Raw genomic sequence first — 21,741 nt, 5'->3', positions numbered from 1 at the left:
AGTACTTGCCACTATACTAATTTTCAGCAAAAGAACAAGAAATTGTAGAAACTCTGGATGGTCTATTAGCATAAAATATACTGTACTTTATGCATTAATTTCTCTATTACTGGGAATTTAAAAATTCTTAGGGAGAAATGAATACAAATTTTATTTGTGTGTGAAGGTTTATCTGATATTTTAAAATAGTACAGGCCTTTATGGTCAAAACAGATGTAAATAGAATTCATAGTTTAGTTAGCAGGAATTCTTAACAGTAAATTTCAGTACTTTGGGGATTATGACAGGGACATTATTCAATTTCAAAATAACTTTTCCTACTTTATCTTTTTTACACATCATGGAAGGTATTTGGCACCTGTTTCCTTTTTTTAAACAAGTTTTCAAACGGAGTATATTTACATGGCTCCCCAAAAGAAAACAAAAAGGTCTGTAATGAAAAGCCCTTTTTCACCCTATCCTCAGTCCAATCAGTACATTTGATCTCCCCTTTATATGCGTAACTATAGATAGCTTCTTATGTTTCCTTTCAGAATTTCTTCATGCATGTGCAAGTAAATATAATCATATCTCCTCTTTATACAAAGGTACTATATTTTACACACTGTTCTGTACTGTTTTTCTTTCACTTTATATATCTTGTCGTAGTTCCCAAAACTGTTTACAGAAAATTTCCTCATTCTGTTTAGTCCCCCCCAACAGCTGCATTTATAGTACATTCTATTGTATTAATGTACTATAATTTTACTAGTCTCCTGTAGATAGAGTTTTAGGTTATTCTGAACTTTTGTTATTATAACAAATAATATTGTACATGCATTATTTCTATAGAATCAAATCCCAAAAGCAATTTGCTGGCTCCAGGGGAATATAATTCTGCTGTTTGGAATTTTGATTGTTACCAAATAGCTCTCTGTAGAGGGGTATGACAGTTTATATACTCCCGTCAGAAATGTTGGAGAATGCCTATTTCCTACAGTTGTTTATTTTTCCAATGAAAAATTTAATTACCTGAAATTTCTAGTTGCGACATTATTCAAGAAACAAAACCATCAAGTTCTTCAACCTATTTCAACTGTCTAAAGAGACCAGAGTGCTGAATTTTAGATTTGAACAGTTTCACGTAGAACTCTTCTAAAATACGTACAATGGAATATGTCCATAAATACATATGTATTGCTGACAGAGAAGAACAAGGGTCTATATCTTTAAGATTGTCCTCCCTATTTGAGTGGGATTAGCTAGCAATCTTGGAACATAGTGTTCTTAGCTAAAGCTCAAATTCGGCTGGAGAATCTCACTTCAGCTCTGATACAGTCTTTATTATTCCCGAAATTCGTTTTGAAAACTATAAATTTCTTAAGGCTCTCTACCTGTTTAACTCGTGTTTCTGTTATGTAGTAATTTAGCAACAGATAATGTTGTAATAGTGTTCATTGTTCAGTTACATGAAATCCTCACCACATTGATGTTTCAAGTTAGTACAATACAGTCTTTTGCAGTCAAAACAATCAATCTTTTCCAATATAATTTCATATGCAATCTTAAATAAAAATCATATTAGCATACTAAGGTTAAAGTCAGTTGTGTAACAGGGGCTTCTCATTAAAATGATTTAATTATAACATATGTACATAAAATGCCTTGAAAAGCAGATCACTCTATGCTTTACATTATTAACATTAATTAATGATGGATTTAAAAGCTTTAAAGCAAATACTTATTAGTCTAAATCTACTTTTGGATAAATTCACAAAATGTTCAAAAGCCCATGAGTCAAGGTTTAGTTACAGAATGCCAAAAGTTCAACTAAAAAGTACATTCAAGTGAATTCAGGTGATTGAGGTGTTAATGGACACACAAAATCAGGTTGTGAATTTTTGTCTCTACCTTAAATGAATGGAATTATCTCAGACCAAAAATTTTAGGTAAGGTAAGTTTTTTAAAATCTGAACTGACCTGATCTTCTTGGTTCCTAGATTTAGATTGGATTGCCTATTTCTCTAGAGTAAGTCACAGGCATTCGTAATACAGCCAAAAGTTCAAAGGTTCCCTTACAAAAGCTTCCTAATCTCTTTCTCTATTTTTCTGGGCTTTGGTTTTGTTTTCTTGCTTTTAGTTTAGGGGCTTCACACCATTTAAGATTTTATCTCTGTTTCACAGAGATAAAAGGTTTAATGATAGTCTGTTTGCCTAAGCCTGAAAGTTGAGCAAAACTGAAACAAAGAGAGTGGTACTCTTATCCTATGCAGGGTTTTCCCAATTCTGCCAAAATTAATCCCCTCAAATATTCTGCTTGTTTCTACATGGAAAGAGGCACCTTCAAGTCTTTTACCCTGCAGGAGATCTCCTAGGAAAATGCAAATCATTGTAAGAATCTGATAGAGGTTTTTCATTTTGATTTGTGTTTTTGTTTTTTCCTTTTTTCTCCTTTCTTTTTCTCTTTTTTTAAAAATTTCTATTCGAAAGCCTTGGTAGTAGAGCAAGGCACCCATTTTCTTTTATCTGATAGAGAAAACTTTCCTCTAGCCTTTCGTGCTTACAGTAAATAGGGAATAAAACTGTTTCTGATTTCTATTTAATTCTTTCATTCCAGTCCTACTACTGTTTTCTTGTTTGTCTAAAACAACTTGTGATTTCACATCTGCCAATTTACCCTTGCTCTCATTAAAACTTCAACTGAAAAACCTTTCTTTCAAAAAGTTTGACCCTACTTACAGAGGCCTAGCTAAAATTCCTTCCATTCCTTAGTATTAATTAAAACCACCTTTCCCCTAGGCAGTCCCATTGTATAAAAATAATACAACAAAAGCAGATAGAAATACAGTGACAGCAGAAACAAAGGGGAAGGAGAAGGAAAATGGGAGAAATGGTCATTTGTTTTGGAATCTTTAGCTGTATGCTCATTGTGGGTGGATACTCATATATTAAGTAACCAGTTTGGCTTTTATTTTCAAGTTCACTCCTCAGATCTTTATTCAGCTTCCTTTCTTCTAAAATTGACAGTACAGAGGGACCATCATACAGTTATTAAAACTAAGCAGAATGCATCCATCTGGCGTGCCTTTCAGGAATCCAGCCCACTAATTTTTGCTATGGTTTGATGACTCACCCCTCTAAGATGCGGTACAGGGAAGAATTTCCTCTTTTTGCAGAACTGCCAAATCTCATTCATTGGAGCAAAGGCTCCTCATTTGGGGCTCATTTAAAACAGTTGTTTATCTGCTTAAATTTTTTTTTTTTTTTAAAAACCTCTCTCAGCAAAGGGAGTTTGTCATGATTTTCTCAATAGCGATTAAACATACGCTTCCTCCCCGTCTGTGAAGCTTCAGCTTTCTGGCCACTGAGCCTAGTTCCCCTCCTCCCCTTTCCTCTCCCCTTCCTCCCCTTCTCCCTTTTCCCCTCACCCCCTTTCCTTTCCCCTTTATCCCTTTCCCCTTCTCTTTTTTTCTCTCTCATCTCAGCTACATCTCTTGGCCTCATTTGTTTCTAAGAGGTTCCTGTTTCTTATCTTCCATTCAGATACAAGTCTCATTTAACTCTTGAAAAAAAACAACACCTTGTTTTATTTTTGTCTTCTTACTTTTAAAGCTGTTCACCTAAGATCCCTCTTCACTTACCCCCCCCCCCTTTTATTTTTAAGTCATAATAATTAAGCTTTAGGAAGTGCAGACTGCAGGCACAACGCCAAGTACCCTCCCGGCGCTCTCTCTCCCGACGGAGGTGCCTTTATTCTGCTCCACAGACAAAGACACGGCCTCAAATAACAAGCGCAATAAGGCCCTCAAGCTGGAAGCGAGGAGGCTCAGCGCTATACACAGCCACCTGATTCTGGAGGCGAAAGCACTTAAAAAATAATTTTTAAAAACTCTTACTAGGTACAGAAAAGAATTTGTAAAATATAATGAAAGAAGCTCATCTTTTTCCCATCATGGGGCAAGTTTTCCAGTTTTGCCCGCTTTAAAAAACAACAAAACCTTCCCTATACTCAGCCTGTCGCCTTTTACCACGGCTTCTCGAGTCCCCCTTCCCACTTCGCTCGGCAAACGTGTCTTTTATTATGACTCAGCCCAGCCCGCTCCTTGCCAAGCGGCTGACGCTCGCGGCGGAGGCGCCGGGGCCGCCGCTCGGGGGCGAGGGCTCGCGCGCTCCTCCCGCTTTACGGCTGCTGAAAACCCGGCCCGCGCCCGGCAGCCGTACCGCAGACGAGCCCGCGCCCGCGCCCGCGCCGCTCAGGTAATCCGAGTCCCTCTGTTTCCAAAGTTTTGCCAAAACCAGCTGGGCGCTCTGAGGCGGCGCGGCCTCGGCCCAGAGGTCCGGCTCTCGCTCTCGTCCTCCCGCCCCGACTGCGGCTGAGGCCGCACCCCTGCGCGGGTCCCGGGGCGCCAACCGGGGCGTCGAATCCCCGAGGCTGAGGGGAGCTCGGGCGGCGGAGACCTGGTGGGGCCGCGCGCGGGGCCCCCGGCTCCAGCCGCCCCCGGGCACCCGCCGGCCTGAGCAGCCCCGGCCCCCCGCCTCGAGGCCCCCGCCCACCTCCCGAAGCCGGCTGTCGAAGAGCACGGCCCCGCAGCTCCCGAGCGCCTGCGTCTGACACGTTCACACCTGCACACACGCCCGCCGGGCCGGTCGCCCGGGCGTCCTGACGGGACGCAGGTAAAGACCGCGGCGCTGCAGACCCTGCTTGAGGGTGGCTCGCCTGGAGGGACGCCCCCGCGCGTGGAATGCCGTCCCGGAGGACGCGCAGGAAGGCTTGCTCGAGGAAGCTGATGAGGGGCTGTTGAAAGAGCAGCCTGTGACCAACGCTTGCGCTGATTTCTACTCTAGTGTCTCGCTTACTTCCACGTTTGACCTGAGGTCTTCTGCCATGTTTCTCCACCCTCTTGTCCGCCCCCTTCTTTTTCCACATTTTAAAAATTATTAGTATTTTTTTTTTCAGTTTTCCTCTGTATTGGGTGTCTCATCTATTAGTGTCTGTCTACTTTTATCCCGCACTGTTAGAAGAAGATACAGCATCCTTTACTTTTCTATCGTCCTTATCAGTTAATATTTGCTTACTATGGCTTGCACATCCTGAGGAGTAGAGTAATGGATTCTGGACCTGTACATGTGACTAAGTTATTGGGCTGTGTGTCCTACTGTCTCGGCCATGCAGAATAGAGGACACAGGTTTGTCTGCAATCGACCGTAGATACCTAGATAATGGTGTTACTGGACTGCGTTTTAACAAGCAGTTACGTCACAGGTTCCTACAGCATTTATTCCATTCAACTCGATCCAGTAATAATTCTTTGAATGCCAATCATGGGTGACTGGTGACTGGTTAAGAGAGAAAAGTGATCCAGTTCCTGTCTTCCAGAGATTACATATCCAGGAGATTACATAACCTGGTGAGCACTGGGATGGTGGTACAGACTGCTCTGGGTGAATGAGGGAGGAAAGGATTAATGAAAGGGTTGGCTTTTAAACTGGGCTTTGATGTTTGAGTACGATTTTCCCCGTTTTCTTTTATTTCCCCCTCTACGAATTCTTAATAGAAAGAAGAGATCTTTCAAGAATACTTTCATCTCAGACTGCTCAGAGTTTTTTCTTTACAATTGGCAGTAATCTCTGATCTCAGGACTTCTGGGGAATGTAAAAGTAATTCTTCATAAGGGTGATCTAATGTATTCCTGGTACCATACAAATAGTATTTTAGACTATTAAAGGACCAACAAGAGTAAAATGATACAATCATTACTTATGAAAAGATTCCCATAGAAATACTTCCTCATTCTTTTAATCAACAAATATTTATCGAGTGTTTAATGTGTGCGAAGCATTGTTCTTGGCACTGGAATAAAGTAGTGCCTTCTTGGAATGCACATTCTAGTAGAGGGAGACAATATATAATACATAGAAAAGTGTAAGGTGATAGTATACAGGAATACCTCAGATATTGTGGATTTGGTTCCAGACCATCACAATGAAGGGAGTATCACAATGAAGGAAGTCACATGAATTTTTCCTAGTTTCTTAATGCATATGAAAATTACATTTATGCTATACTGTAGTCTATAAGTGTGCAATAGCATTATATCTAAAAAACAATGTACATACTTTGATTAAAAATACTTTATTGCTGCAAAATGCTAATCATCATCTGACAATATATGGTTGCCATAAACCTTCAAGTTGTTAAAAAAAAATATCTGTGAAGTGCAATAAGGGAATTGCAATAAAATGAGGTGTGCCTGTAATGAGTGCTGTGGAGAAACATAGCAAGAAGGGGTGTGTGTGTGTGTGTGTGTGTGTGTGTGTGTGTGTTTAGCAGTTCAAGATAGAATTGTAAGGGAAGGCCTCCAGAGAAAGGGATATTTCAGTAGACTTGAAGCAGGTGAGGGATTGAGCCATATGATAGCTGAAGTATGAGTTTTCCAGGCTTAAAGAATAGAAAATGCAAAGGCCCTACAAACGTGTGTGCAAGGATCAGCAAAGAAGCCAGTGTGGGTGGAATGGAGTAGAGGAAGGAGGAAAGAAGGGAATGTGGCCTTAAATGAAATAGAGGGTAGATAATAATAAATGGTCTAGTAAGCTATTGTAACAACTCTGGTTTTTACTAGAAGTGATATAGAAAAGCTGCGGAGTGTTTTCATCAGAACTGTCTGACAGAGCTGTTTAATTCCATTACTCTTGCTACTGAGTTGAGAACAGATCGAAGAAAGATAAGGGCAGAAAAAAGGGTGTCAGTTGAGCTATTATAATAAACCATGTGACAGAGATGGTAGCTTAGACCAGGATGGTAAAAGTGGAGGTGGTGAAAAGTTCAGATTCTGGATGTACTTTGACAGTACAATCCATGGGATTTGCTGACAGGTTAGATACAGAGTGTGAGAGCAAATGAAATTAAGGACAACTTAATTGCCTAAAACGTTGATCGCCACATCACCCAAATCTGAGTGGAGAGTTGTGTTTCCTCGGGGCACTCGATCCACAGTGGGCGATCAATGTGTTAAGCAACTGAAAAGATAAAACTTCTTATTATTGAGACAGAGAAGATACAGCAGTAAAAAGACATGGTGGTGAGGATTAAGAATTTGGATTTGGACATGTTAAGGGTTAGATGCATTTTAAATATCCAAGTGGGGATGTCAGGCAGGCAGTCTGAAGGCCAAGCTAACGATGTGTGTTTCGGATTCTCCAGTATACATAGAGACTGGATAAGCCCATCAAAAATATGTGGGGTTAGAAAACAAGAGGATCGAGGACTGAGCCTTGGAGCCCTCCAACATGATGTGGTGAGGAGCAACCAGCAAAAGATTCTGAAAAAGAGCTGTATGCTGGGCAAGAGGAAGAGTAGGAGAGCGTGGAAACATGGAAGCCAAATGAAGGAAGTGTTTGAAGAAGTAAGGGGCTTGTCAGCTATTTTAAAGATGAGGATTGAGAATTGATTTAGCCAAGGAAATCACTGATGACCTTGAAGGTATCAGTTTCCATGGAGCTGTAGGTGGTGAAGGCTTGTTTGGAATGTTTGACAGAGTAGTAGAAAAAGAGACATTAAAGAGGGTGATAGAGTACATCCCTTGAAGATTTTTATTGAAAAGAAAGGGAGAGAAATAGATCATTAATTGGAGGGCTATGTTCTGTAAAGAGTTTTAAAAGATGTACAAAACCATGGGATATTGATATTTTTGTGAGAAAGAGCCAATGGAGGTGGAAAATTGACAGTGCAGAAGAGATGGAGGAATAGTATTCTTAAGTGTGTTTGGGAGGATGCAACAGGAGAGGTTATCTGTTTCTATGGTTATGGGCAATTTATCTATAGTAATAAGAGAAGAGAGACTGTGTGGACACAGATGCAGGTGGGGTTGTGTGGTGGTTCTCTTTGGATTCCTTCTCTTACTGTGTCGTGTGGCATATAGTGGATGAGAAATCTGTAGGAACTTTTACCTCTTTTCCTATTTGATCTGAGATATACTTGGTGAGAAAATACTTTGAGATTCTGAGAATTTCTTGAAGCAAAGAACTTTGTGTTTTGTTGAGGAAAGAAAAGGGGGGAATTTTTGCCTTGAGTTCTGTTTGGGAGAAGACTTGGAAAGGAAGTTGAGATTATAAAGTTAGAGGTGAAGAAGTAAATAAAATAAGCAAGATTATATCATGTCATTTGGGAAAGTCTATGATGAGGAGAGTAAAAAAATTGAATCTACGGCCAATGCTGCTGGATAACTGTAGTAATGTTCTAAGACCATTATTACCATATCAAGGAGACAGTTTACTTTTTAAGTACCAAGTGTGATTTAATAGAAAACAGTGTTGTTGCTCTTGAATCTACTTGTAGAGAGGTGGTATTATGTTAGCTAAAAATAGATTTCAGTTGGATTTTGAAAATGATATAATGAAGACCAGATTGGCAACAAATTGGGGGTAGGTAAAGGACATTTTGACAACATTGCTTGTAGATACAGAGCCATTTGACAAGATGGAGAGAATTTTGCAGTTGTAAGTAGTACCTTGTTTGAGATGCCTTTCCTTCAGTTGTTTAGGAACCACTTGTTTATTGAATTGTAATTATGAAATAGGGTTTTGTGTGAGGTCTTGGCAGGAGATGGTGATACCAAGATGCAAATGACATGATCCCTGCCTTCAAATTACCATTTCTGGGAGAGAAAAAAAGAAAAGAACATACACAGATGTTTTGAGAGAATTGATAAATGCCATGTGAAGAGTACTGGGTGCTTTGAGAGTTTTTTTTTTTTTTTTTTTAGTTTATTGTGGAAATTATCAGACACTTAAAAGTAGAGCGAATAGGATGATGAACCCTAGTGTACTCATCTCCCTTCAAAATCTCTTGATTTTCTGCTGATCTTGTATGTTGTGGGAGAGTAGAAAAGGGAGAGATTGTTTCTGTTTGTAGATCAGCAAAGGAAGATGTCATGGAGCTTGTCCTATATGGAAAGGTAGAAAGAACATTGAACTGAATTAATTGTGGAGTTCTTGCTTCTAATTCTGTACCTGCCAGTGGCTTGCTGGCTGACTTTCTGTTACTCAATTCATCTCTCTGTTCTTCACTTTCTCGGTAGAGTGTGGTTGTTTTCTACATGAGGAGGCTGTAGACATTGGCCTCAGGCCACATTCAGCCTGCTACCTGTATTTATAAGTAGGGTATTATTGGAACACAACTGCATCCCTCAGTTTATTGTCTGTGTCTGTGTTTGCCATAGAGTTTTGTAGTTGAGGCAGAGACTGTATGGCTGGAGAAGCCGAAAATATTTATTGTCAGGCCCTTTACAAAATGCTTGCCAAGTCCTGTCCTACGTGATCTCTGATATTCTTTTAGTTCCAATATGTTAATCTATTAGCTGACTAAAAATTAGTAATAATAGGTAATATCTTTTGAGCATTTACTAACAGCCAGCGCTGTTGTTTTGGTTTGCATGTGCTAACTCATTTAATCTGCACCAAAACCCTATCATGTGAGTTCTGTTATTTCTGCAAATGAAACTAAGGCATAAGGTGGTTGAGTTAACTTGCCCAAGGTTACATGGTAGTAAGTAGTGGAGTGAGGCAGTCCTGTTACAGCATTCATATCCTTAATTATAATGATGCATTCTCTTTAGATACATAGAAAAATTATATGAAAAAATGTGAAAAAGAATTTAGTCAACCAGAGAATGAAAATTCATAAGTCAATGATTTGCACTTGTTCTGTAGGGTGATTATAAATGTAAAGGTTTTAGGATGCTGACTAATCCTAAATGTGCATTACAGTTGAATAGTGTATGAAATCCAGATATGCCTGGATAGAAAAATCTGGTGCATCATTTTTTTCTCATGAAGCCTCAGTGGATTTTTGAAAGCAGAACGTTTTGCTTAAAAAGTAAGTAGATATAAAATGATATCAATAGGAGCTTATTGTGTTGTTTCTTCCCACAGTATTTACCAGTTCTCAGGAGTCCATATCTTTAGTGTATGACATGACTGACACAAAAGATTAGGGGTCTCAGGCCCAGAGTTCTAGTCCCAGTTCTTTTGTTCTTTTTCTTTCTTTCTTTCTTTTCTTTTTTTTTTAAATGAAAAGTGAAGAGGTAGCTCAAGATCATTGCAGGGCTTCTTACAACTCAAAAATATCATGGTGTATTTTTTTACATGGTACATTCAAAGATGTAGATGAGATAGTGGCATGGAGGAACTAGGCTTGTAAGGACAAGAATTTAAGCTCCCTTTTTTCTCTCTATACACATGGACACATGTACAGATATGTATATACAAGAATATAAGCATGCCCGTATAACTATAAAAACAATATGATTCATTTTATGTGTGATTTGTGGTCATATTTGATGTGGAGGCAGTGAAATATCTGTCCTTATGTTAGTGTATTGTTGTATTTGATGAGAGAATGGATGATTTTTTTTTCTCCCTTAGACAAATGCATACAGTTGTATAGAAAGTGAGTCTTGATGAATTCCTTGACCTCTGTGATCTGGCAGTATGCCTCATGGTTTCTTTAGTAAAGTTTGATTCATTGCTCAATTTGTTTGCCAGTTAAAAGCAAACAGTATGCCTGAAATCAGGGTTGTCTGTTTTGCACTGCTGCATGGAATGTTGATGTCAGACAAAATTGTAATTTAATTGTTTTGACATTTTGATCTGAGCAGTTCGGATAAGAAAGGTGATTTATCTTTCATAGAAACCTTGTATTTTGAGCTAGCATAATTTCCCCCAACAACTGGTTTATAAGTGTGATTTCAATTTTTAAAAAGTTGGGTTTTAATCATAATGGGATTTGCTCTCATTATTAATTACCAAAGTTTGGTTAGAAGTATATTACAGATATTTTATTTTTTAGATGTTTAGTCATGAAAAAGGTTAGAAGAGTTATGAATCCTTTTAAGAACAGATAATGAAAATTCTATACTTTTTGACTTTTCCATTGTGTACAATGCCATACATAAATATTTTCTATATTACAGGTGACTTTTTGCTTTTTTACAGTCTTCTCGTAGAAAATTATTAATGAACTTATTCAGTTTTAAAACTTTATTATATAATATTATTTATTATATTTATTATGTCCAGCCTTATCTGTTGGTAAATTTATAACTCTACATAGGCTGTGTTCACTTCTGTGCATTGAGTCCAATTATTATCGGTAGTAAAATAACCTCAAATAATATATTCCTAAATGTACTTTGGGTCTCCTTATCTTTTTACATTTACTGGAGGGAAAAAAAAACATAAAGCAGAAACACTTTTTAAACAAATCATACTTGCTCTGTAAAATAGTAGAGGTTTTAAAATTTTTTTTATTTTTAATTTAACACACTACTCAGTGATTCCACAACTTCTTGGGGCATCTTCTGGTTGTAAAAAGCACTTACAGACTAGTCAGCTCCCAATGGCGACCATTCAGCTTTTCTGAACTAAACCTGAAACATATTCCCTACTAGGCTTCAGAACTCTCACAGTGTGCTCAAACTTAAGTAAACACCTTCTGGTGCATTGTAACACTTTCATGAAATGCTGGTCGTAGAAGTCAGTTTCAAATTTTTAATTACATTTAGGTGATAAAAAACATCCCTTATTCGACATTCTTAAGTGGTATGAATCTGATTGGGAACAACTTACAAAGGCTTGTAGTCTGGACCCTTTTCCTAAGTTTAATTTTGCTAAATTCCTAGAAAACTTTAAAAACCAGGTATTTTCAAGCAAAATAGCTGCTAATTATGCAGGAAGCCTAGTCTTAGGTGTGTATGTTTATGCAAATACCTCAAGGCTTCACTGCTTCTTGTTGAGACGAAACAGTGTGGGAGTGATATTTCCCAGGAAGGCTCTGTTTAAAGGAGGTTCATGGCTCTTAGGATAAGTCCTTTTCCAGTAAACCATAGCTGAAATCATAGAGGGCTAGCAGTTATCCGTCTTCTAAGAATTTTCTGAAGAATAGCCTCGTCGCCAAGGTAGTCTAGTGGCTGCCGTACAATAGGCTAGCCTAAATGATTTGTTAGTCACCACCCTGAAGCTGGAAAATAAGCATATGATTCCTAACTGGGGTACTCTGAACTATGTTGGAAGACTTGGATAAACATGGCTGTCTTCTTGGAATGTCAAATATACTAAAAAAAAAAAAAAAAAAAAAAATTTTGGAGAAAGTAGTTAAGTCACTTAGCTGGTAAATGTTTAAAATTATAAAAGAATGTGAATATGGCATCCAGCGCAAAATACACACTTTTTAAAATAAAATTCAAGACTTCAAAATAATTTCTTGCTTGTGGTAAGTCTCTATAGAATATGTTTTCAGACCCCAGGAAAGAACACAGGTTGACATGCAGATAGGTAATTTTGTTGTCATATTCCCATCATGTTTAGTCCCATTAAGCTTATATTCAGAGTAAGCTTATATGCAGTCCTATCTAATACTCAGATTATAACCGTTTTCCACCTGCTTTGGTTTACTTGCTTTTCTGATATTTACACATACTGATCTTTTAGATTTACAAGAATGATTTTCCTCTTTAATCTTATAGTTTTCCTCCTATAATCTTGGCATTGAGATATTATGATTTCTGTGAGAAGCTTCCCCCACCCCCCGCTTTTTTTTTTACTTTTTATCTTGAAACTATGGATACTCAAGAATTTGCAAAAATAGTGCAGATAGTGCATTCCCTTTACCCAGTTCACGCATTGGTTATATCTTATACAGCTAGAGTATGAAATCAAAACAGAAAGTGGCCATTGGTGCAACTTGTGCGTATAGTTCTGTGTCATTTTACCTCATGTAGATTCATGCAGTTACCACCACTAGCAAGATACAGAACTATTTTATCACCACAAAGATCCCTCTTACAGTGCCCTGCAAAAGAGATACTAAAAAAAGTCAGGGATATTTAATCTAGTAAAGGAATCAGTCACTTTCTTTCTTCTAATTTTTGAGATATTTTTATACAAATGCTAGATTGTTTTGTATTTTGGGCTACGTAAGAAAAAGATGCAATATTATTATACTGCAGGAAGGCTTCAATAGTCAAAATGGTTTTAACAGATAAAATTATTTGTGAAAGACTTTTTGGAAGGCTCAAACTCAAGTTTTCTTCAAAAACTTGTTTTGGGAGGTTAGATATTCCATTCATGTGCCTGAAGGTAAGGCCCTGGTGATGTCATATGGTTCCATCGCTATGACTGATTCTTGCATGTGTGCTGGAATTGTCCAGACAGGACTTAAAAAAAAAATGGGGGAGCAAATAGAAAGAGGAATCTTGTTGAAGGTTTTAAGTACTCAAACAATCTTGTATCTTTCTGAGGAACCCAGAGTTGGAGGAAAATAACATTTCAGCATTATCAAAAGTGCTGTTAAATGACATTGTGCCATGCTTGGTTTTACAGGTATTGATATCTACAATTACATCAAGATCACTCACTTTCTTATTTTGTTTAGTCAATATCATATGAGGATAATTATTCTGTTACTAGGGCCTCAGATATCCTTCTTGATAGATTTCCTCAGAAGTATTTCCAGCAATTATGATCTAGGATTTTATTCTCACATATTGTCATATGAACAGTGTAAATGTATTGTTAAAGCACAGTTTTCATAGATAATAGTTTTAGTAGCTTCATCATTTGAAAATTTGTGATCTTGAATATATGAAATAGCTATCTTCCAGCTCTACAAGCAATAAAGTGTTTTTTGGAGTTTGGGAGATAGTATTGAAACTTTGTGCTCTAATTAGTAATAGCTGCTTCTCCATTAGTCCTTTCCCATTCTTTTTAGGTTATCTGAAGAAAAGAAAGAATTCCTGTCTCCTAAGTTTTTACTGTGCTATCTGAATAATCCTCATAATATTATTATTGTAGTGATATTTAAACGTTAGGTCCAGATCATTTTCATCTTCATTATGTTCCATCTTAATTTTCCAAGGTGAAGACAGCAATATATATGTATGTATATATATATATATATTTTTCATTTGCTTTACTAACTTTGAGTTGAGTGCATAGAAAGGACAAGGCAGAGAATGAGGATGTTCATCTTGTTAAATATATTTTATCCTGTTCTACCAGTGAAAATGATGTAATTTTCCTCTATATCCTTATTTTCACTCAGAATGAAAAAAATCGATTTTAATGGTTATTAAATATTGAACATTTTTAAAGTTAATTTAAAAAATGATATTGTGTATGTACAGAAAGGAAGGGTGGCTTGGTTTTTACTTTTACGAAGAATAACATGGTATGCTGCCATCTCTCTCTAACCTCTGTATCAACCTCAATTTGAGAATGTTAGTATGGAATCTGCTAGTACTGAGGGTTTAATTTATTGCCAATATAGCTACAGTGACATTAGTGAGATTCAGGTGACTCATCATGACCAGTTCTCCCCTTGAATGGAGAAAGTTGCTCTTCACTTCATTGCTGCCTGGTATATATCTATAAAAAAAAGCAGCTGTTCTCTTATTTGTTCAGTATCAAATATAAAAATCTAATTGTGTGATATTTCATATCATTGTTACCAAGAATTCAATTTTAAAGCAAGCAAAAAACTACATAATAGAAATTTGATATGTTTGTATTATAATTTAGTCATTTTCTTAGTATGTATCCAATTTGAACTCCTCTAAGCATTTTTATGACCAAAAAAACCCGTCACAATGTGTGTAGGACAAAGTAGTTACAAAACCTGTAAATTAATGTTTGATTTTAAAAAAGGACTTACCATTATATTAGTTTCTGTCTCCCTGATTATTTAAAGAATTGCTCTATTTCTCATGTCTTCTTTTTGGTTTACATATTTTGGGGGGTAGTGAAAAGAAATCTTTACACATTTTCATAACATACGTTTTTGTCTACATAGCTATTCTTTCACTTTAATATAGACAAAAATAGCATTGTAACCAATAAACATTGTTCACTAATGCAACGCTAAGGATAGTGGAAGGATTAAGGAAGGTCTTGTTAGTTTGGTATCTGTGTTTCAGTAGCTCACCTTTAAGCAGTTAAAAATGTTTCTAGGACGTTTGCCTTGTCTATCTTTTGCATCTCATCTCCTCCTTGACCCACTTATATGTATGACCACCTTTCAGAATTTTAAGTTATTTATTTATAAAATGATTATTGTAAGAATAAATTAAGGTGGCATATGGAGAAGCTACATTATCCTACTTGAGTATCTTTGAAGTTAGTTGAGTCTGGGTTTAAATCCTAGTTTTTCACCTAGGTATTCTATTACTCTGATTTCTGACAACTTGCTTGGCCTCTACTTTTTCCTTTCTAAAATGGGAATAATTTTACCTACCTTAGAAGGCTGGAGTTAAATCTGATAATAATGTGTGTGAAGCACCTGGCATGTTTCCTGGTACCTAATACGTAATAAAATGTAATTTCTTTTCTTTTCACCATTTTCTCATTCTCCACACACATGAGGAAGGGGACCTGGAAAAGATCAGATATGGGTTAGGATCAAACCATTTCATCCTGTTTTCTTTGCCAAACAATAAGGGGCTTTTCTTTCCCAAAGAAAAATTACTGAGGGGATTTCCTTGGTGGTGAAAGACTGGGAAGATTTTACAAGTCACCATCTACCAGTAGGTGTTTGATATCTGATCATTTAATACCATCACTCCTCTGCTTAAGAGTCCCTGGTGGCCCCTCACTGCCTGTGAGATGAACCTAAACTTCTTAGCCCACTATACTCTGAACAAGGCCCATTATAATCTGGCCTCCATTAAAGACTCCATCCTCATCTTCTGATAGGATAAGATCCTAAACATGCTTTTTTTTTTTTTTTTTCATGTTTGTGATATAAGTAACCTGCCTTTTATCTTTCATCTTTCCACACATGTGGACACTCTTCCTGGAATGTATTTCTCCCTTATATAAATGCCCATATAGCCAGTAATATATCTTTTTTGTGAATGTCCCCAACCCTTTCCTCTAGAGCCAGTCACACTCCCTCCACTGTGGCCTCGTATTCCCCTGTATACATGGCTGCTTTTATTAGCATCATTTTCAATGTATATTCATTCTCTCTCCTCCATGTTTTTTTGTCATATGAGCAGACAATGTCTTTAAATCTTTGCCTCCTTACTCGCCTGTCATTATGGTGCCCAGAATGTACTTATTAAATGAATTTCTCTTATTAAACTTACTAAATGAATTTCTCTTCATGAGACAAGCTAAGTACTCTCTAATGTGCTGTAACATAATAGCCCAAACCAAAGCTACTCCCAAATTCCACCTGCACCTCCCATGAGAAGATATTCTTCCCCAAATAGATTATAGACTCATAAGTGTGCTCTATACCTAGCCTTGCCAGGCACACAGAAGTTGCCTAGGCTCACATCAGGTGTGATTAGGGGTTGAAGATACAACTTCATTTTATCACTTCACTGCCTTTTGCTGCTTAAGCAAGCTGATGTACTGAAAGGAAAATATAGATTAATAGAAAGTGAAGATTTACTTTACCTGAAACTCTAATATCCAGTAAAGCCAGATGTTGCCCCTTTTCAAGATTACAAAGGAGATTAGCAGACACATTTTGTGGGTGTGTGTGTGTGTTTGGGAGAGGGTGGGTAAGCTGGGCAGGAATGAGGAGGATGATGACTCTTAGGGTCCTACGGGGAAGTCTGTTTTGAGATAGTCCCCAAAGACACTTGATGTAAATAGATAAGAATTTTATGAGTAAAGAAGCAGAAGCCTTGAAAGTATAAAAGATGTTCCAAGACTTGTATTAAGCAGGTGGAGCTAAACAGGAATGAGTGAGGGTCAATAACAGAATTGCAGCTGAACTTAATTATAAATGGGTCACATGTTGGTCTCCAGAATGCCATCTACTGGGTCCATGTTCACTTCTTGGGACACTTAATGGCACCAAGTTATGCTGCACGGTAGGGATGGCATGAGGAAAAGTAGAGAAATAGAAAAATCAACCTGGTCAGGCTTTTCCCCCAAAAGAAATATTGAGATACATGGTCTGAAACATGGTTTTGGACAGATCTAGGAAATAAGGAATTTTTATAGTGATAATAGATGACTAGACCATTTGGGCCTAGAATTCAGTTAAGTTCAATAAACACTGAAAGCTGTTCTTTGCTGAGAGAAACTGAAGTATATCTTGATTTGCCTTTCACAGAGCTTTTGTTGTACTTGGAGGGATGAGGAAATAAAACAATCCCTGGAAGGTAAGACAGTGTTTTGTCTTGTGTGTGTTTTTTAATTCACAAAACTATGTCTTTATCCGAGACTCTGATTTATATTTTATTAGACTAGAGAGATGATGGTTTGATGCTAATATTATTAGGTAGCAGTAGCTTATGACATATTTAGAATTAGCTTTTTCAAAAGTTTACTTAGCTACTCCATTTTCAGTTCACTCTTTGTTTCTTCTACTGATAGTGAACATGTGAGTATGAAAAATGAAGTTGAAAAACTTGAATAAAGAAGTATAATATTTTTAGAGCATCAGTTTCTTGTTATAATAGTCTCATTTTATGTGTCCTTCCTTGGAACCCACATCACATCCTTTTTGGAATATATAACTAATAAAAGTAAAACAAGGAAACACAATGTTGGGATACAAAAGTTAACACTATTTTTACATTTAATTTATTCTCTAGAGAACATTATTCTTATTCTTAGAGGTATAATTAGTTACTTTAAGAGATAACCTAGTTTAGCCCTTTTCAGTTACAAAGAAGTATTAAATGACTTGCTCAAACTCATATAGGTCTGACTCAAATGAGACCAAGCTGGGACTAGCAATTGGTGTTCTTTTTGCCTTACAATCCAAATCTTTGCCACTATCCAAATCCATGTATTTTTTTTTTAACTTTGTTGTAAGTAGTGGCTTTCCCATTTTTTCTTTTATTAAAATGTGCAGATGCACTTTCAATGCATTTTTTCTTCTTTATTTCACATTGTTCTGGTGGAGCTACTAAACTACTCAGGATTGCTTCCTAATTTACTTAATGTTTTCTTCACAGCTCTGTTATCTTTTAGAGGGCTACAAAGATGATCAGAGTAGCAAGCCAGTATTCTTCCCGGGCAGAGAAAAACCTGGGGGATGGGCAAGATAGTGAGGGGAGAGAGGTTGGAAGGATGTGGTTCCCAAGGTTTTTATGAAGTTTCCACTGGTCTTTGACAGAATGAGAAAATAAGGGTTATGCAGTGAGTTTTCCCGCTCTCTTTTATTCTATAATCTTGTCTGTCCTACTCTTTTGAGGAACAGTATTATTGATAAGTTGATAACCCTATATCAATCCTCTCATATATATGTGTGTGTGTTCTGTATATATATATAGTTTGTTTGTTTTGCGAGATGCTCATCCAGAATCTGCAGTGCTCTTTAGGGAGAAAAGGCCCATGTGAGGCCTCTTATAATAGAACCCTGGGAGACACGAGGGACTAGATGCCTGGGATGAGAGAGATGCTAAGAGACAAGTGTGTTTTAAAATGGAGGAGATGTCAGATTTGAGGAAACTAGGGACTTGGGGAAAATGAAAATGAAGACTGTTTAGTTGGCTTTCTCAGGATTGGTGTTAAATAAGTTTAACACTGAAAAACATGCAGTGGACAGTGACTTGGAAGAATGCTTACTTGGAACTCTCAGCGTCTGTGCTGGATTCATTAGGTCATCTCAGCCCAATTATAGATTCACTGAATGCTTTACACTCAAAATGGGAATTTAAAATGCTGATTTTTAAAGAGCTTTAGGTTCATCAAGTGAAATGTACCACTGTAAGCTTCAAAGATGGTTTCTTCTCTTGGATATAGTCTTCGAAATGGGATTCAACTGAAGCTTTACAAAGTGGTATTAGAGCTCCTAATGACAGCAATCTTGCCTTTGATTCACGTTTTCTAAACCACCTGCATATTATATTGTATGTTCTCTGTAATTATGAAGTGATATGAAAAAATTATTTAATTTTTTGGCAAGTTGCCTTAGCATGTTAATGGGACACTGGCAACATTACTAAGATTGAAAAACTGAAACCTGCTTTCCAGATGATCTGTCTTTATAGGAAAATGAATGCATGCTGCTAAAGCAAAACGAAAAAACAAGACAAAACCCAAAACAGTTCCCCCTTCCCCGACCAATAACACCCATAAATAATCTTGAACAAATAAGGATATGCCAGGGTACGTTAAGAGTCATGGCATCTGGAGTCAAACATACAGAATAAAGCATAGTAAGAGCTATTTTTGATTTTTTTATTCTCCATATCATATAAACCCTAAAAATATTTTCCTCTTGGATCAGGAAGAGAAATAATTCAAAGATCAGTTTTGTGTTTGGTTAGCGTTTTTTGTTCATGTATAAAAACTGTGTAGGAAAAATGGAAACATTTAGCATTTATTCCTAGTTGAAGAAGTTTGGATAGAAAAATCCAAGTGATACAGATCATGTATATAAAACTTTTTACTTTCTGTGTTACTTTCTGAAAGGTGAGTACAGGAGAGCCTTGAGCAGCTTGGGAGTTAGGGGCACACACCCTTCTCCTGCCCCTGAAGTTGAAATTCCACTTTTAACTTTACAATTGGGCCTCCACATGCATGGTACTGCATTTGTGGAATCAATCAACTGAAGATTATGTAGTACTGTATTATGTATTCATGGAAAAAAAATCCATGTGTATGTGGACTCACACAGTTCAAACCCATGTTGTTTAAGTGCAGTATCAACTGTACAGCTATTTAAAATCTGATTTGTTGTATTAGTTTCAAATTGACTTACAGAGAATACTTTCTTTGGAAAATCAAACATTTTATGTTTTAAACATTTTTTCTAATGATAAAAATAATACAGAATTATTGCAGAACATTTAGAAAATCTAGAAATGTATAAAGAAATAGAAAAATAAAGTCACCTATAATTAACTACCCAGTGTTAAAATCTTAGCATTTTTTTCTGATTTTTTTCTGTTTTATTTTTCCTCATATTTTTGAGATCATACTAGATATTTTAACATCCTGCTTTTTCAATATAATGTATATAGAGTATTTTAAATATTATTTTAAACTTTGTAAGTGTAATTATTGACCACTGCATGGTACATCATCTGACTTGGCCATAATAAATCTATTTCTCTGTTGTTGGCCATTTAAGTTGTTTCTGTAAATATTTGCTCTTTAAATTAATGCAAATTTCTCTTCAACTGAGGAAGCTTATTGAAAAAATTCTTCTTAAAAGATTACAGTTTCCTTTTCTTCTTCCATTCCCTCAATTACATACTAGCTAATTCCTAGAATTTCTCCCTCCATATTCCTTGAAATTTGAGAAACTTCTTGCTCTCTGTGACCGGTATGATAGCCTCAGCTTAGTTGCGATGGACGTACTGTGATTGTGAAAAGTAAAGTATATATTTGTTCCTTTCATTAAACTAGTATGAACTTCAACTGGATGTCCTTATGCAGCCTGAGAGCCATAAATATACTTTAGAGAATATGCTCAGAGATGCTAAATAGAGTGTAAGGAATGAAATACTACTCATTCACCATAGAGTTTATTTTTTTTTCTAGTATAAAGCATTTTACCACAGTTACATGCAAAATGAAGTGTTTTACACTGATACTAATAGTGATAGCTGTATGAATTAAGTATTGATTTTTTATGTATAATTTATTTTTTATTGATCTCAAGAGTAAAACGGTTTGTCAGTATTATATTATAAAAATTCTGTTGGCTATGTGGGACCTTTCTGAGTTTAATAATTATATTTTTTTCAAAAAATTTGTCATTTTGTAGGAAAAGGTGGGTAGTGTTGTGGACAAAATTATTGAGTGAAATTCTTGGTCTTTAGGTATCTTGGTAAGGCTATGTGGATTTTTCTGTGGTTAAGATCTTTTTATTCATATTAGAAAAAAATACTACTACTTTGTGTGAAAATAAATTACTATTCAAAATAATATATATTTCTTTGGGGAACTTTCCTCACCATTTCCTTTCCTAAGCTTATGGTAATTTATTATGAAAAGAAGCCTGTGAAATAAAATTTAATTAAATGTTGATTTGATTTCTGGAAATAGTCACAATATATGATAATAAACCTGTCTGCATTTTTATTTAACAAGATGCTTTTTGATGGCATTAGACTTTCTATACCACAATTTCCTTATATACTTTAAAGAACTTCAAGACAATAACTGTGTATGTGTGTGTATGTGTGTGAGTTTCTTGTTCTTCTAATATCTATATGTTAAAATTACTTTAAATAATAAATAGCATATCTGGCATTATATTCTGTGAATTTCACATCTCATTAAAAGAATAATTTGAAGGGGATATAATAAATTGTGTTCCATGGTTGTATTCCACATAGACTCTTTTAGAAATTCATTGTATAGTAAGAAGTGATTTATTTCTCAGATTTTTATCGCAAAATTTAATTTATCTTTAATTTTTCATATTCTATTCATTTAATGCCATTGTTTTACATGGAAGGCATAAGAAAAATATTAGTTTGCCCAGAGATTTGTTTTTGCCCCTGATTTTTGTTTTTAAATATTTTTTTCTTTTAATTATTTCTTCTTAAATATTATTCCTTAGTTCCATAAAGGAATGATTATTATTAGAACATTTATTCTTGGCTGGTGGAAAATTCTTCAGAGCTCAACACAAAGACAGCTGTTATCTTTCCAATGGAAATCAAATCAGAATATATAACCATTTTGTTTTCACACATCTACTGAAATCAGAAAGAAAATTTCATCTCTATGATTTTTTGCAGTTATTTTCATAATAGTGCAGTTCTTAATATACTTAACAAATATTTG

The 21,741-nt window shown here is 36.2% G+C and overlaps 1 protein-coding gene across 4 annotated transcripts in view; it reads left to right on the top strand.

Annotated features, from left to right (window-relative positions):
- The first annotated feature begins 4,108 nt into the window (after positions 1 to 4,108).
- The window catches only part of NAALADL2 (N-acetylated alpha-linked acidic dipeptidase like 2), a 1,180,713-nt gene continuing 1,163,080 nt past the window's right edge, over positions 4,109 to 21,741 (top strand). For 2 of the 4 annotated variants that reach the window (XM_074367722.1, XM_074367706.1), the window contains exons 1-2: positions 4,109 to 4,236; positions 17,102 to 17,150. The gene's annotated coding sequence lies outside the window, so the exon portion shown is untranslated. Of the gene's footprint in view, positions 4,237 to 4,279; positions 4,654 to 17,101; positions 17,151 to 21,741 lie in introns of those variants that run through there. The other 2 variants (XM_045511272.2, XM_045511271.2) reach the window with 1 other exon arrangement.

Source organism: Camelus bactrianus, chromosome 1 (genome assembly GCF_048773025.1).
Source record: "Camelus bactrianus isolate YW-2024 breed Bactrian camel chromosome 1, ASM4877302v1, whole genome shotgun sequence".
Lineage (NCBI taxonomy): Eukaryota > Metazoa > Chordata > Mammalia > Artiodactyla > Camelidae > Camelus > Camelus bactrianus.
This window is presented reverse-complemented; position numbering and strand designations above follow the sequence as displayed.